The following is a 14,739-nucleotide window of genomic DNA, read 5'->3' on the forward strand; positions in this document are numbered from 1 at the left end:
AATAAAAATTCAAATTCAATAAATAAATAAATAAATAAATAAATAAATAAATAAATAAATAAATAAATAAATAAATAAATAAATAAATAAATAAATAAATATTCGGAGTCGCAAGATGCTGGAATTTTGTCCCGGAAAGTTGGTGTTCTTGAGCACGTTAAGATATCTCTGCACTAAACTGGGATCGTGCCACAAAGCGAGTGGGTGGCTTTGCGTCACGTAGCTGCCAGCTTGCATTCGAGAGATTGTGGGTTCGAACCCCGCTATTGGCGGTGCTGAGGTTGGTTTTCCGTGGTTTCCCATTTCACATCAGGCAACTTCTGGGGCTGTACCTCAATTAAGGTTACGATCACTTCCTTCCCACACCTAGCCCTTTCATATCTCATCGTCACCATAAGACCTATCTGTGTCGGTACGACGTAAAGCGGACTGTAATTCGTTTATTTCCTTACATTTCCAGTATTGAATTTGTTTGTGTTAATCGTACATTGTATGTATCACTGAATGAGTAAACAATATAACTGGGCTTACCACCTGTTTATTCGCATTAAATAAAACATAAGTAAGTAAATGAATTAATTAAATAAATATGTTTGATTCAAAACCTAAAACAACGATGCCTTGATGTAGACCTTCAAGTGCTACAGATCAAACCGGAAGACGCCTTTGGCAGAGGTCTTTTTATAAAAAAACGATAGTGGCGAATGGGCTAAACCGAGACGAACTACCGAAAAGAAGACACGGTGTCCCTTGGACAAAATAACACTAGCAGGCCCATTCAGAAAAGACAAGGAAATTCTGGGCTCAAAAGTAAAAGTCACTGCCAAATGTAACAAGACTTAACGTGACCCTCGATGGCCCCAGGGAACTAATAATAATAATAATAATAATAATAATAATAATAATAATAATAATAATAATAATAATAAATATTCTGGGTCGCCATTCATTAAGGTATTCTGCCTTATGGCAGGTCTTGTCATGGGAAGAACCTCTTCCACATTTGCTTGTCCATAGCCAAGTTTTTCATGTCCGAATATTTCTTTCCTTTGATGTTGTCCAGCATTTGATATCTCTTCCTTCCTCTTCTTCTTTATCCTTTCACCATTCCTTCTATTCCTTCTTTCAATAAACAGTCCCTCCTCGAACAATGTCCACTCCAGTTCATTTTTCTCCTTCTAATGATTTGCTACATAGTTCGTTCTTCTTCAACTCTTCATTCGTTACCCGGTCTTCCCATTTCACTTGTTCTGTTCTCCTCCATCTACACATCTCTAGTGCCTCCAATCTTCTTTCGTCTTTTTTTTCCGAACTGTCTAAGTCTCTGCTCCAGATATAACACTTGGCAGGTTTCTTCCTCAAATCTTTGTTTAATGCCTCACAAAGTAATTTCAATTTTCTCTTGAAACCTTCTTTTGTCATGACAATTCTTTTCTTAATTTCTGTCATGCAGTACATATCTTCCCTGATCATATTTCCCAAATATTTAAAGTTATTGACATGCTCCATTTCTTCACCTCCTATATCAGTACGACAACTTCTACCTCTTCCTCCAATTATCATACTCTTAGTCTTCTTCTTGTTAATTCTCATTCCATACTCTTCTAGTTTCATGTTCAGTTCATCTAACATGTGTATCATTTCGCGTCCGTTTTCTGCCATCACAAACATATCATCTGCAAATCTTATACATTCTACTCTCCGACCCCCAACACGAACTCCACCTTTTCCATTCAAACTTTCAATGATTATTTCCTTGAACAATATCGATGATAAACAGCAGCCCTGTCTTACACCTCTTCCTAATTCAATTTTTTCACTCATTATTTTCATCCCTTATTCTTACTCTTCCTCTCTGGTTTAAGTACAAGTTCTTTAATAACCTTGTATACCTTCAATCGACTCCATGTTTCTTTAGGATTGCCATCAATTTGTCGCATCTGACACAGTCAAAAACCTTCTCAAGATCAATGAATTCAGCTCAAAGTTCCTGTTTTTCTCTATGTATCTCCTTCATATCACCCTCAACAGCCCAATGGCATCTCTTGTTCCAAGTCCTCGCCTGAAAGCAAATTGTTCTTCACCTGTAAAGTTATTCAGCTTTCCATATATCCTTCTGTTCTCAGTAAGACTTTGGCTGCATGTGAAATGAGACGCATTGTCCTATGTTCTTCGCATTTTTTGCTGTTCTTTTTCCTTTCCGCAGGGATTAGGATAATTTCACTAAAGTTCTTCGGCCATTTTCCTGTCGTGGATATTTGATTACATAATACCATCAACTCCTTCCTTCCTCCCTCCATTCTTTCCTTCCTTCCTTCATTATTTAACGCTTTTAACAGCTCAACAGGAATTTCATCTATTCCCATTGCCTTCCCTCTATCTCTCTTCTCATTATGGTATCCCCTTTATCATCCCCTGTAACCATATCTTCTTCCTCTAATTCGAGTTATTCTTCATTTGGTCGGTTGTCCTGATCATATAGAATGTATTATTAACAACTTTTCGTTATTTCGTGGGGGTTCACATATCATTGTGCCATCTGTAGCCTCTATTTCCTTATTGCTGATGTTCCTTCTCTTTCCTCTGAATACTGTACTTGTTGCTTCTTTGTTGCTAGTTGCTTTACGTCGCAGCATTTGCCTGCTGTGAAAATGGGAAACCACGGAAAACCATTTTCAGGGCTGCCGACAGTGGGGTTCGAACCTACTATCTCCAGAATACTGGATACTGGCCGCACTTAAGCGACTGCAGCTATCGAGCTCGGTTGCTTCTTTGCACTTCAAGTCATATTTTCCTTCTTTCTCTATTTCATCACACTTTTCCGTCAACTATTTCTCTTTTGCTTTGTCTCTTTCTCTTCTTAATTCATTATTTAACCTCCTGTAGTTACGATTTCCTTCTTCTGTACTTATAGCTTTCCATTTCCTGCATTCCTCCATTTTGTTTATCATTTCTGATGCTATCCTTTCTTTGCCCTTTCCCTCTCCTTGACTCCAAACGCTTTCTTAGCTGCTTCTTTTATTCCAGTTTTAAAAGTTTCACGATACTCATCCTCTAGCTCTTTGCATTTGCCTTTGTCTTTCAGTTTATTAATTTGTTCTCTCCTTTTATTTCCAAGTTATTTTCAATTTATACTTCTGCTACAACTTGAATATTGTCGGAATCACTGTCTGCCCCTGGGTAAATTTTAGCATTCTTTAGGTAGTTTCTGTACCGTTGTTGTATCATTATGTAATCAATCAGGTATTTCCTGTCATCTAACACAGATATCCAAAGTGTTTCCAACCACCATACAATTTTCATTCTCATTTCTGTCTCGCAGTCCGAATTTACCAATGGTCTTATTATCTGATCCTTCACCAACAACGCATTCCAACCACCCACTACAACAATACATGCGTTCTTTTCCTATTTCTCAACAAGTTTATCTATCTTCTCATAACACTTCATCAGAATGATTGCAAGTCGGCATGTAAACTTGATCACTAAGTCTTTCCCTTTCACTTTCAGTCTTATCATCACAATCCATCGACCTTCACACATTGCACGTACATCCAAATCATTTCCCTCATATTTAGCGTTTTCTTCCTGAAAAAGGGTTAGAACATTGCACGTACCCATCCGCAGTATTCTTCTTCTCCTTCCTTCCATACTTTATAAAAACCTCATTGTATACCTCTCCCGGAGATCCGAATGAGGGGAATCTTTACCTCCGGAATCTTTTACAAAGAGGCCCATCTCATGACCGTCTTGGGAAATAATGCCAGTGTGTTTTCCTGATGCCTCCCACTCTCCTCCATATCCTGTCGGCTCGCTGACCCAGTTTCCCACTGGGGTTGATTACCCAACCTTCCACTGAGTTGCTCAGCTTAACAGCGGCATCACGTGTAGGTAAAATTGTGGAGAATTAGGGTGAGAGTGACTAAGAGAACTCTTTGGTTGAGTTCTTATATTCGCATCTCAACACCTCCCTGTGGGTGGAGACAGTAGAATAACACCCACGGTATCCCATGCCTGTTGTAATAGGTGATTAAAAGGGCCCTCAGGGGCTCTGGACTTTGCGCAGCGTGGGCTGGAGACCACGGGGTCCTTAGCTGAGTCCTGGCATTCCTTCCACTTACTTGTGCCAGGCTCCTCACTTTCATCTATCCTATCCGACCTTCCTTGGTCAACTCTTGTTCTTTTCCGAACCCCACAGTATTAGGTTGCGAGATCTAGGGAATCTTTCATTTTCACGCCCTTCGTGGCCTTTGCATCTTTCTTTGGCCGATACCTTCATTTTTCGAAGTGTCGGATCCCTTTAATTTTTTCTGTCTGATTAGTGTTAATAGAGGATGGTTGCTTAGTTGTACTGCCTCTTAAAACAATAGTCACCAACACCACCTCGCATGTCAGCCCTATTTGTTAGCCAGAGTCACAAGGTTGATACTGGAATTTTGTCCCGCAGAGCTGGTAGAGTTGAGTACGTCAAGATACCACTACACTGAACTGGGATCGAACTCTCCATCTTGGACTCAGAAAGCCAGCGCTCAATTTTCGGAATCATTCAGCCCGCTAAAATAGTCACTTTTACCTTCGGACCAATGCCAGCTTTATTGCATAACAGAAACATGCTCTTGGAAAGTATGTGTTATAGAATGATAAGGAGATTTGGTTCACAATTAATTTTAAAAAAATTGTAGGTAAGGAAAAACAAACCAGTTATGAATGTCCTATATATTTTACTGGAATAATTCACGTTTATACACTTGGCTGTTACAGATTGTTCCTCTCTAAACTGAACAACAGGTGTGAAGAGATGAAGAGTCACGCGATGTAAGTTTCTGAACCAACTCTCAAGTTGGAGAAAGCACGATCGTTGTGCAGACACTTGCCATCGTTTATTACGTCAGGAAATGTGGACTGAGCACCGAACAAGTAGTTGTGCTCATCTTGTGGCCTTTTTTACCTTACATTGCAATGTGAATGTGATGGATATCAACTCAACGTTTCGGTTCGTAACCCTGACAGTTCTGGGACACTTGTGATAGCTGTAGCTTTGCGTCTGTACTAGCGGGTGCATTTGTTATAACATGGCAGTGAACTAGAGAGTATCGATATACAGTACCATCTATCTTATAGGAGCACAGAGAGAATCGATCATTCCAGATCACAACAGTGCTTTACTGTTGTCACGAACTGCCTGTGCGAAAGCGGTAAGTTCGAAACCAGGTAGAAACGAAATAGTAAAATTTATGTAATTTCCTCTGAGTTATTGACATTTTTTTCTCATTTGTGATATTTGCTTGGTGGGCCAGCAGAATCTCTCTGCAAGCCACCTAATGTAACGCCACCGAACAGTTCTGATTTTGCTGGCAGTGTGAAAGCACCTTGTTGAATCGGACTACGTAGGCCATCCAGAAATTAAGATTCCCTATTTCTTTTCTTGTAAAGTAAACGTATTTAGCCACGAAATATGAGCATACGCGACAGATCTACTGTATATCGTAGAAATCATATATCGGCCAAACAAGTACCGCCTGGTGTCAGTAGCGCAGCAGCAGTGACTCGAAATGGCGGCTCGTATTCTTTCTCCCGCTGCCTGTGAGGTTGCGTCTGTGATAAAGTTTTTACGGGTCATTCGAAACAAGAGGTGTGGAATGCTCAGTGCAAGTGTTGTGCTGACCATTGCAATGCTCGCCCCCATACACCTCGGCGTTCAGCAACTGTTCTCCAGGAGCTCGGCTGGGAGCTGTTTGATCATCCACCGTACAGCCCTGATCTTGCTCCCAGTGATTTTCATCTTTTCTTGAATCTCAAGAAAGACATGTCCTCCTGGAAGTATTTTCACACGGATGAAGAGCTGAAAACGAATGTCACACGCTGGTTCTATTCCCAGGCGGTAGCCTTTTACGACACCGGTATACAAAATGTGATCCCACGATATGACAGGTGTCTCCATTCTGGCGGTGATTATGTCAAAAAATAGCTCCAACATTGCTGTATCTGGTGCCATTAAAGTTTTTAATGTAACTGCGTTCCCTTTTCTTTTAAAAGATAGGGAAACTTTAATTCTGGATAGCCCTCGTAAAAGCGCTCATCTGTACAGGGTGTAACAAAAATGTTCGGCACAAATTGCAGGACACATTCTTCACACGTAGACGAAGAAATTATATTATATGAACATGGGTCCGGAAACGCTTTGTTTCCATGTTATACCTCTTGCCTCCAACTCAATAATAATTCATATAACATAATTTCTTCGTCTATGTGTAAGGAATATGTCCTGCAATTTGTGTCGTACAATTTTGTTACTCTCTGTATATAGGTATATTAGGTATATGCCTAATCGTCTTTTTGTCTGCACTTTTTGAATAGTAACCTGATCCTATGTCTGCCTGTGTCTAGTTCAGTTTAATTTTTTTCTGTCTTTTACAGCACTACGGGAAAACGGACTGGTGGTTTTTCAAGAAGCTCATTGTTTTAAGTTTACAATAAGGGCGTGTAGGTTTCTAGCAGTAAGTTGTTAAAAAATCAGCTGTTGGGTGATCCAGAGGCAACCTTAAACATGAAACTTGGTACATTAGGATACTGTAGTGTAGTGGTTTGTGTGATTACCTGCCACCCCCGGATGCCCGGGTTCGATTTCCGGCTCTGCCACGAAATTTGAAAAGTGATACGAGGACTGGGACGGGGTACACTCAGCCTCGGGAGGTGAACTGAGTAGAGGGGGGTTCGATTCCTACCTCAGTCATCCTCGAAGTGGGTCCCACGCTTTACAGGATGGCATCTAACTTAAGGCCACGACCGCTTCCTTCCCTCTTCTTTGCCTAACCCCTCCAGTCTTCCCATGACGCACAAGCCTCTGTTCAGCATAGCAGGTGAGGCCGCCTGAGCGAGGTACTGACCCTCCATCTCATTTACATCCCATACCAAACATCTCAAGTTCCAGAACACTGTCCTTGAGATGGTAAAGGTGGGATCCCTCGCCGAGTCCGAGGGAGAAATCAACCCCTCGAGGATGAACGGATTTAAATAAATAAATAAATAAATAAATAAATAAATAAATAAATAAATAAATAAATAAATAAATAAATAAATAATTCCAACATCCAGGAAGTTCAGATGTTATACAGGAAAACATTTCGGACCATGATTCAAAATTTGGAAGCGTTTTTTCAAGTCGAAAGAACTGCAAAGAGGGGAATAGCCTGAACGATAACAGAAGAAACAGTATAGCGCTCATATGAAGGGGTATTGTAGCGTGATCATAAGTGGTAAATTCTTAAATAAATAAATAAATAAATAAATAAATAAATAAATAAATATAAAAACACTATTTTAACTGTAATTAACCCTTCGGCGACGGGTAAAACAGGTAGCTGTAAATATACTGAAGACAGAAATTACCTCGCCCAATCGTACTTTCTCTTAAAATAGTAATCACGAACACCAGCTACTCTGTCGCGCTGTTCAGTAACAGTAGAACGGGGGCACGAGTAATCCAAACGACGTTACAAGTTGCGCAATATACTGCATGTAATTTTCAGGTCTTGCTACTGTTAATACAATTGAACGCTGCAGCACACTCGCATGCGCTCCCTCTAATTGATATTTTCAATAGAACTCCGAGAAGACGGAAGTTTCTCCGTTCACGGAAATCGCTTTGATAACCGTGTTTGTAAGGCAAGCGTTAATCTACGATTGTATTAACAGAAGAGAGGCACTGAAAATTGAGTAAATCATGTGTTGTAACATCAGCTCTATTTCTTTTGTTCCATTTGACTGATACAAAGTGATTCATATGAAGCGAATGGTTTTGAATACTATCTCGTTTCTGTTTGGTGGTAGCTACAAAAATCCACAGCAAGCAATTCAATGTTGAAAACACCCTAGGAATATGAGCTACGAAATTTAGGTAAATAAAATATGATAAAGTATGAGAATATATTCGTTATGTATTCCTAAAAACTATAATCCTTTTTCTTAATCATCGTTATCCGCTCGATTAGATTAGCAGTTTGCCTTTTTCTACCACTACGAGCGCTAATGTGAGCCAATGCAGAAACCCCTTATAACTAGGGACCTGCGTTTTACACGTTTACGATAACACCGACTTTTAAAAAAATACTAAAATACTTGAGAAACAGTTACCTACACATAACGTTGTTAACAATTCGAAAATTGAACAGATTTTTTTTTTTTTTGGCGAAATAATACGAAATGAGACAATAACGCGAATATGTCAACTTTATAAATTTTATATGCATAAGTGTTTAGTCCAGTATTAATCATTAACAGAAATGTCGATTCAGCACTAGTAGAAAAAGTGAAGTCTATTCCAATCTTTAGTAAAAATGAGAATGATTCAGTGATCACGAAAAAGGGGGTAGTGAACTTCAAGAACAAACCAATTAAATTACGAGATGGAAAAATAAATATTGTGAAAGTTCTCTTTAGTTTGCTTGCCAGGCATCCTGAGTTTAGTGACAGAACTCTCCAGTCAGTGTGGTAACAAGGTGAGTTGGCCGTGCGGTTAAAGGCGCGCGGCTGTGAGCTTACATCCGGAGATAGTGGGATAGTTTTCCGTGGTTTCCAATTTTCACACCAGACAAATAGTGGGGCTGTACCTTAATTAAGGCCTCGGCCGCTTCCTTCCATCTCCTAGGCCTTTCCAATCCCATCGTCGCCATAAGATCTATCTGTGTCGGTGCGACGTAAAGCCACTAGCTCTTCTTGCTACTCAGGAGTTTTCAGCGACTCGCGTTCCAACAGGAAAGTGACAATGTTCTCCTTTGGCTGTTAGAAAAAAAATGTATGTGACTCTGTTAGACTGATTCTGATGGTTCGGTCCGCTCCCGCTTTGAACGCTAGCGCTGTGCCACGTCCGTGGCGCCATCTGGTGACGAATGAACGTATCATTTCCACTTCTATTATAACGTCTATATTTCAAAAGCTCATTGTTTAAGAAGTGGACAGTCGAGATTTTCTTCTGATGACGCAGAGCACAGTTCTCTGCGAAACGTAAAGAGTTTCACCTTATTTTCTTGATACGGCATAAGCTCAAACACCTGTACAGTACCATGCCTATAAGTACGGGAAGTGAAAGCACCAATGGTAACAAAAGATGTCCCCCTGTGGGTGGGGGCGGCAGAATAACACCCACGGTATCCCCTGCCTGTCGTAAGAGGCGACTAAAAGGGGCTTCAGGGGCTCTGAACTTTGGAGCGTGGGTTGGCGACCACGAGGCCCTTAGCTGAGAACTGGCATTGCTTTCACTTACTTGTGCTAGGCTCCTCACTTTCATCTATCCTATCTGACCTCCCTTGGCCAACTCTTGTTCTTATCCGACCCCGACGCTATTAGGTTTGCGAGGGCTAGGGAGTCTTTCATTTTAACGTCCTCCGTGGCCCTTGTCTTCCTTTGGCCGATATCTTCATTTTTCGAAGTGTCGGACCCCTGCCATATTTTCTCTCTGATTAGTGTTATATAGAGGATGGTTGCCTAGTTGTACTTCCTCTTAAAACAATAATCACCACCACCACCACCACCACCACTAACAAAAGATGTATGTATTTTTCTTTCATATTATGCCTTCTTCAGTGATAATTGAATGATAAAAATGTGTGTGTGTGTGTCTTTAATTAAAACTACATTATGCTCTTCAATAATTTATTTACACGGAAAAGTACCTTTGAAATCCCAAAATGGTAACATGATTAACAATAATGCAAAATTCTAAAAAAAAATTAACGAGAATTTTTCAAAAATAACTTCGATTTCCACCAATAAATAAAATGAAAAATACAGGCCCCTGCTTATAACTACATTCGGTGAGGTCATTTTTCAAAAAATCAAAACGCGCCTGAGAGTATTGAACAAAGGAACACATTACAGAAAGAATTATGTAAATATGATAATTTGGCTAGGATTTGAATAAAAAAGTAAACGAGTCAAGGAACAAGCGATTTTAAGTTGTTTTTCCGGTAATCTGTACTAATAAATTGAACTGTATTTAGGCCGGAAGTGATTTACGAATTTTTTTAAAAGTTTGCTAGAGCTATCCAAGACTCAAAATTTGAAATATTTCTTGGCCCTTCAGCCCTTCAGCTTTTGGCACAATTAAGGAAATTGCTTAATTTTACGTTTTCCGTAGTATGGGGACCTCTACTTTGTCTGCTGAGAAGTGTTATCAAAATTAAAATGCAATATGTCTAAATATATAGGAGTATCTTTCGGATAATTACGTACCTTCACTGTGAAATGAAAATCCACGCCTGTTTCCAGTCATTCAACCGGGTCAGCAATGGAATGAATGAAGCCCCATCTAGTGGCGAGGATAGGAATTGTGCCGGCTGCCGAAGCCTTTCGCACACCCCTGGGGCAATGATTAATGAATGACGGATGGAATGAAAATGATATTGGAGAGTGTTGCTGGAATGAAACATGACAGGGAAAACCGGAGTACCCGTAGAAAAACCTGTCCAACCTCCGTTTTGTCCAGCACAAATATCACATGGAGTGACCGGGATTTGAACCTCGGAACCCAGCGGTGAGAGGCCGGCGCTCTGCCGCCTGAGCCACGGAGGCTCATTTACCTTCACGGTAAATGCTTAAAAGGACATCTTCCAGCCTGTCGTGTAGACACATACGTATCTGTCGTGGCTTGTTTCTGCCAGTTCGCTGGAGTGCCTCTTATCATACATACATACATACATACATACATACATACATACATACATATATTATCATTATAGACCGTTATGCCTTTCAGCATTTAGTCTGCAAGCCTCTGGTAAATTTACTAAACGTCGCCACATTCCTCTATTTGTAGCTAGTGCTGTGGCCTCATTTAGTTCTATACCTCTTATCTTTAAATCGTTAGAAACTGAGTCTAACCATCGTCGTCTTGGTCTCCCTCTACTTCTCTTACCCTCCATAACAGAGTCCATTATTCTCCTAGCTAACCTATTCTCCTCCATTCCTCTCACATGACCCCACCACCGAAGCTGGTTTATCATCCATCGAGTTCATTCCTAACTTAGCCTTTTTCTCCTCATTCCGAATACCCTCCTGCCATTGTTCCCACCTATTTGTACCAGCAATAATTCTCGTTACTTTCATGCCTGTTACTTCTAACTTATGAATAAGATATCCTGAGTCCACCCAGCTTTCACTCCCGTAAAGCAAAGTTGGTCTGAAAACAGACCGATGTAAAGATAGTTTCGTCTGGGAGCTGACTTCCTGCATACAGAATACTGTCGATAGCAACCGCGAGTTCATTGCTCTAGCTTTATTGCACCTTGATTCAATCTCGCTTACTATATTACCATCCCGGGAGAACGCAGTTCGTCATTGCTTAAAATTATCTACCTGTTCCAGGTTTGTATCTCCAATATGAAATGCAATTCTGCTGGCTTTCGTACCTACTGACATCAATTTAGTCTTGGGAAGGTTAGTTTTCATACCATACTAATTGTACCTATTTTCAAGTTCCAAGATATTAGACTGCAGGCTTTCGGCACAATCTGCCATGAAGACCAAGTCGTCAGCATAGGCCAGACTGCTTACTACATTTCCACCTGCCTGAATCCCTCTCTGCCACTTTATACATTTCAGCAAATAATCCATGTAAACTATGAACACCAAAGATGAAAGATTACAGCCTTGTCTAACTCCTGTAAGTACCCTGAACCAAGACCTCATTCTACCATCAATAATCACTGAAGCCAAATTTTCATTTTAAATGCCTTGGATTGATTTTAATAATCTACCCTTAATTCTACCTATATATCGATATTGTTAAATTCGGTGACGATGTTCTTCTCCAAATTGTCAGTTATTCTCGATCTGTAGGGTGACCCCACAAGAGTCCGACTGGCCTTCGGTTCAGAGGGTCCCGGGTTCGATTCCCGGCCGGGTTGGGGATTTTAACCTTAATTGGTTAATTCCAATGGTACGGGGCTGGGTGTATGTGTTGTCTTCATCATCATTTCATCCTCATCACGACGCGCAAGTCGCCTACGGGAGTCAAATAGGAAGACCTGCACCTGGCGAGCCGAACCCTTCCTGGGATATCCCGGCACTAAAAGCCATACGATCCCACAAGAGAAAAATCGCGCGACTATATTTTCTTCGCTACACGGAAAAGCCCCCATGCCAGCGAAATTAACCAATGATGGTTAAAATTCCCGACCTCTGCGACCAAAGGCCATCACGCTAACCATTTAGCCGTTGAGCCGGACAGCAGTTCTGTTCATGTATTTTAACTCACGGTCAGTTGTACAGCAGGTAGCAGTTCCGGCAAGCGCTACCCGCGCGCGCCTTTTATCGGAATGAACAGGTGAAAACTGGTCTGTTCCCAGACGAGCTGGACGTCTACCCTTGCCAGTGCAGATGTTTTGTTTTACGTCGCACCGACACAGATATGGCGACGATGGGAGAGGAAAGGCCTAGGAAGTGGAAAGAAGCGGCCGTGGCCTTAATTAAGGTACAGCCCCGGCATTTGCCTGGTGTGAAAATGGGAAACCACGGTTGTAGAGAAAAGGGAACACGGAGCGAGTTGGCATTGCGCGGCTGTGAGCCTGCATTCCGGAAATAGTGGGTTCGAACCCCACTGTCGGCAGCCCTGAAGATGGTTTTCCGTCTCTTTTAATCAGTATTGAGCCAAACCTGTAGTGGTTAGTGTGATTAGCTGCCATCCCCGAAGGCCCGCGCTCGATCCACGGCTCTGCCACGAAATTTGAAGAGTGGTGCGAGCGCTGGAACGGGGTTCACCCAGCCTCGGGTGGTCAACTGAGTACGTGGGGGGGGGGGAGGGGGTTAGATTCCTTCCTCAGCCATCCTCGAAGTGGTTTTCCGTGGTCTCCCACTTCTCCTTCAGGCAAATGCCGCGATGCTACCTAGCTTAAGGCCACGGCCGATTGCTTCCCTCTTCCTTATCTATCCCTTCCAATCTTCCCATTCCCCCACAAGGCCCGTATTCAGCATAGCAGGTGAGGCCTGGGCGAGATACTGGTCCTCGCCTCCAGCTGTATACCCGAACAAAAGTTTCACGCTCCAGGACACTACCCTTGAGGCGGTATAGTGCGATCCCTGGTTGAGTCCGAGGAAAAAAACAATCCTGGATGGTAAACAGATTAAGAAAGAATAAAAGTGAGCCAAACCTAGCCAGCGCTGGATGCCATTTTGAAAACAGTAAAAGCGAGGCAGCCTATTTGGGGAACTTCTAGAAGGTCTAGAAACTTAAAACTTGGTACTAGAGAATCTGATACTGTTGTAACCAAGGTTGAAGTTTACAAAACACAACTTTATTGCTTCACTTTATGATATTTACATAAATAACTGAAATTTATTTTGAAGCAAAAAGGAATATTGAATCTTGAGAAAAGTCTGTCTTTATACAATATGTACAGGTTTACAGTCTTTATATACACTTCTATCTTGAAAAGATAGTCTTTGTGAATTGACACGTTGATAGTCGAAAACTATCTGGCACACTAACATGAATGTCTTTGAGAGTCCTTGTTTGTTGAAGTGCCTGAATTCCTAAAAAGCAAGTTCAATTGATTGAAGAAATTCCACCTAGCGAAACTAAGGGAGCTTGCATAACTTAGGGAATGAAAATGGCTTGTAAAAGAATTACGGAACATAGGCAGCGGAAACAGGTAAGGGAGCGGTGACCAGAGGTGAAACCTCGTACTGCCAGAAATTCAGTCCACCTGGTCGAAGCACATTTTCAAGAGGAGTAGCCTCCGTGCTCGACGTAGGGTGTATTCTGGAGCTGGACACCGGGCAAGTGGGCAGGCAGGGAGCTCCTATTTATAGTACACTCGATGGTCAGGCACGCGCACTGAGGGCTGCGCGTCGAAGCTAGCAGAATGATACACAGGCGCGCGTGCAGCTGGCTGACGGAGCGAGAAAGGGAGCGCCGGACATACAACAGATACCACTAAGATGCCTAGGAAATCTTAAAATTTCCAAAACTTCCCTAAGAACTTGAACTGGTAGGAGTTCGGTGTACGAAAGTGGGGTTTAGAAGCAAAATATGCATGAGGGTGTGTATTTTTCCACCCAGAGAAAACGTTATTTCCAAAGCAAAGTCCTATGATTTTTGTGGGCCTAAAAGACTCCTGAAAGACCAACATAATTTTTAACATTAAATTCTGAGAAAGTTTTGGAGGAAATTTTCAAGATATTAGGGAGGTAATCTGTGCTAATAAATGGAAATCAGTATGTATCAATGCACATAAAGGTAGGCATAAAATCGAAAATTGATACGAATTAACTGGGCGTAAATCACATAGAGTTTCTATCGACCCACAATAACTAGGAAAAGGCCATGGCTAATAATAATAATAATAATAATAATAATAATAATAATAATAATAATAATAATAATAATAATAATAATTTGGTCAAACTCTTTGGCTGAATAGTCAGTGCTCAGGCCTTCGGTTCAGAGAGTCCCGGAGTCAATTCCCGGCTGGGTCGGGGATTTTAGTCGCGTCTGATTAATGCAATTGGCTCGGGGACTGGGTATTTGTTCTTTTAGTCCCATCATTCCCGCTTTAATATTCAGACTACACACCAAACTACCAACATCCCACAGAAACACGCAATAGTGATTGCATAAGGTTGGCGTCTGGAAGGATACCGGTCGTTAAACAGGGTCAAATACACATGTGCGATACAGTTCGCACCTGCGGCCCTACAGGTATGGGAAAAAGCGGTAGAAGAAGAAGAGAAGTAAACTCGTAT

This window comes from Anabrus simplex, chromosome 9 (genome assembly GCF_040414725.1).
Source record: "Anabrus simplex isolate iqAnaSimp1 chromosome 9, ASM4041472v1, whole genome shotgun sequence".
Taxonomy (NCBI): Eukaryota; Metazoa; Arthropoda; class Insecta; order Orthoptera; family Tettigoniidae; genus Anabrus; species Anabrus simplex.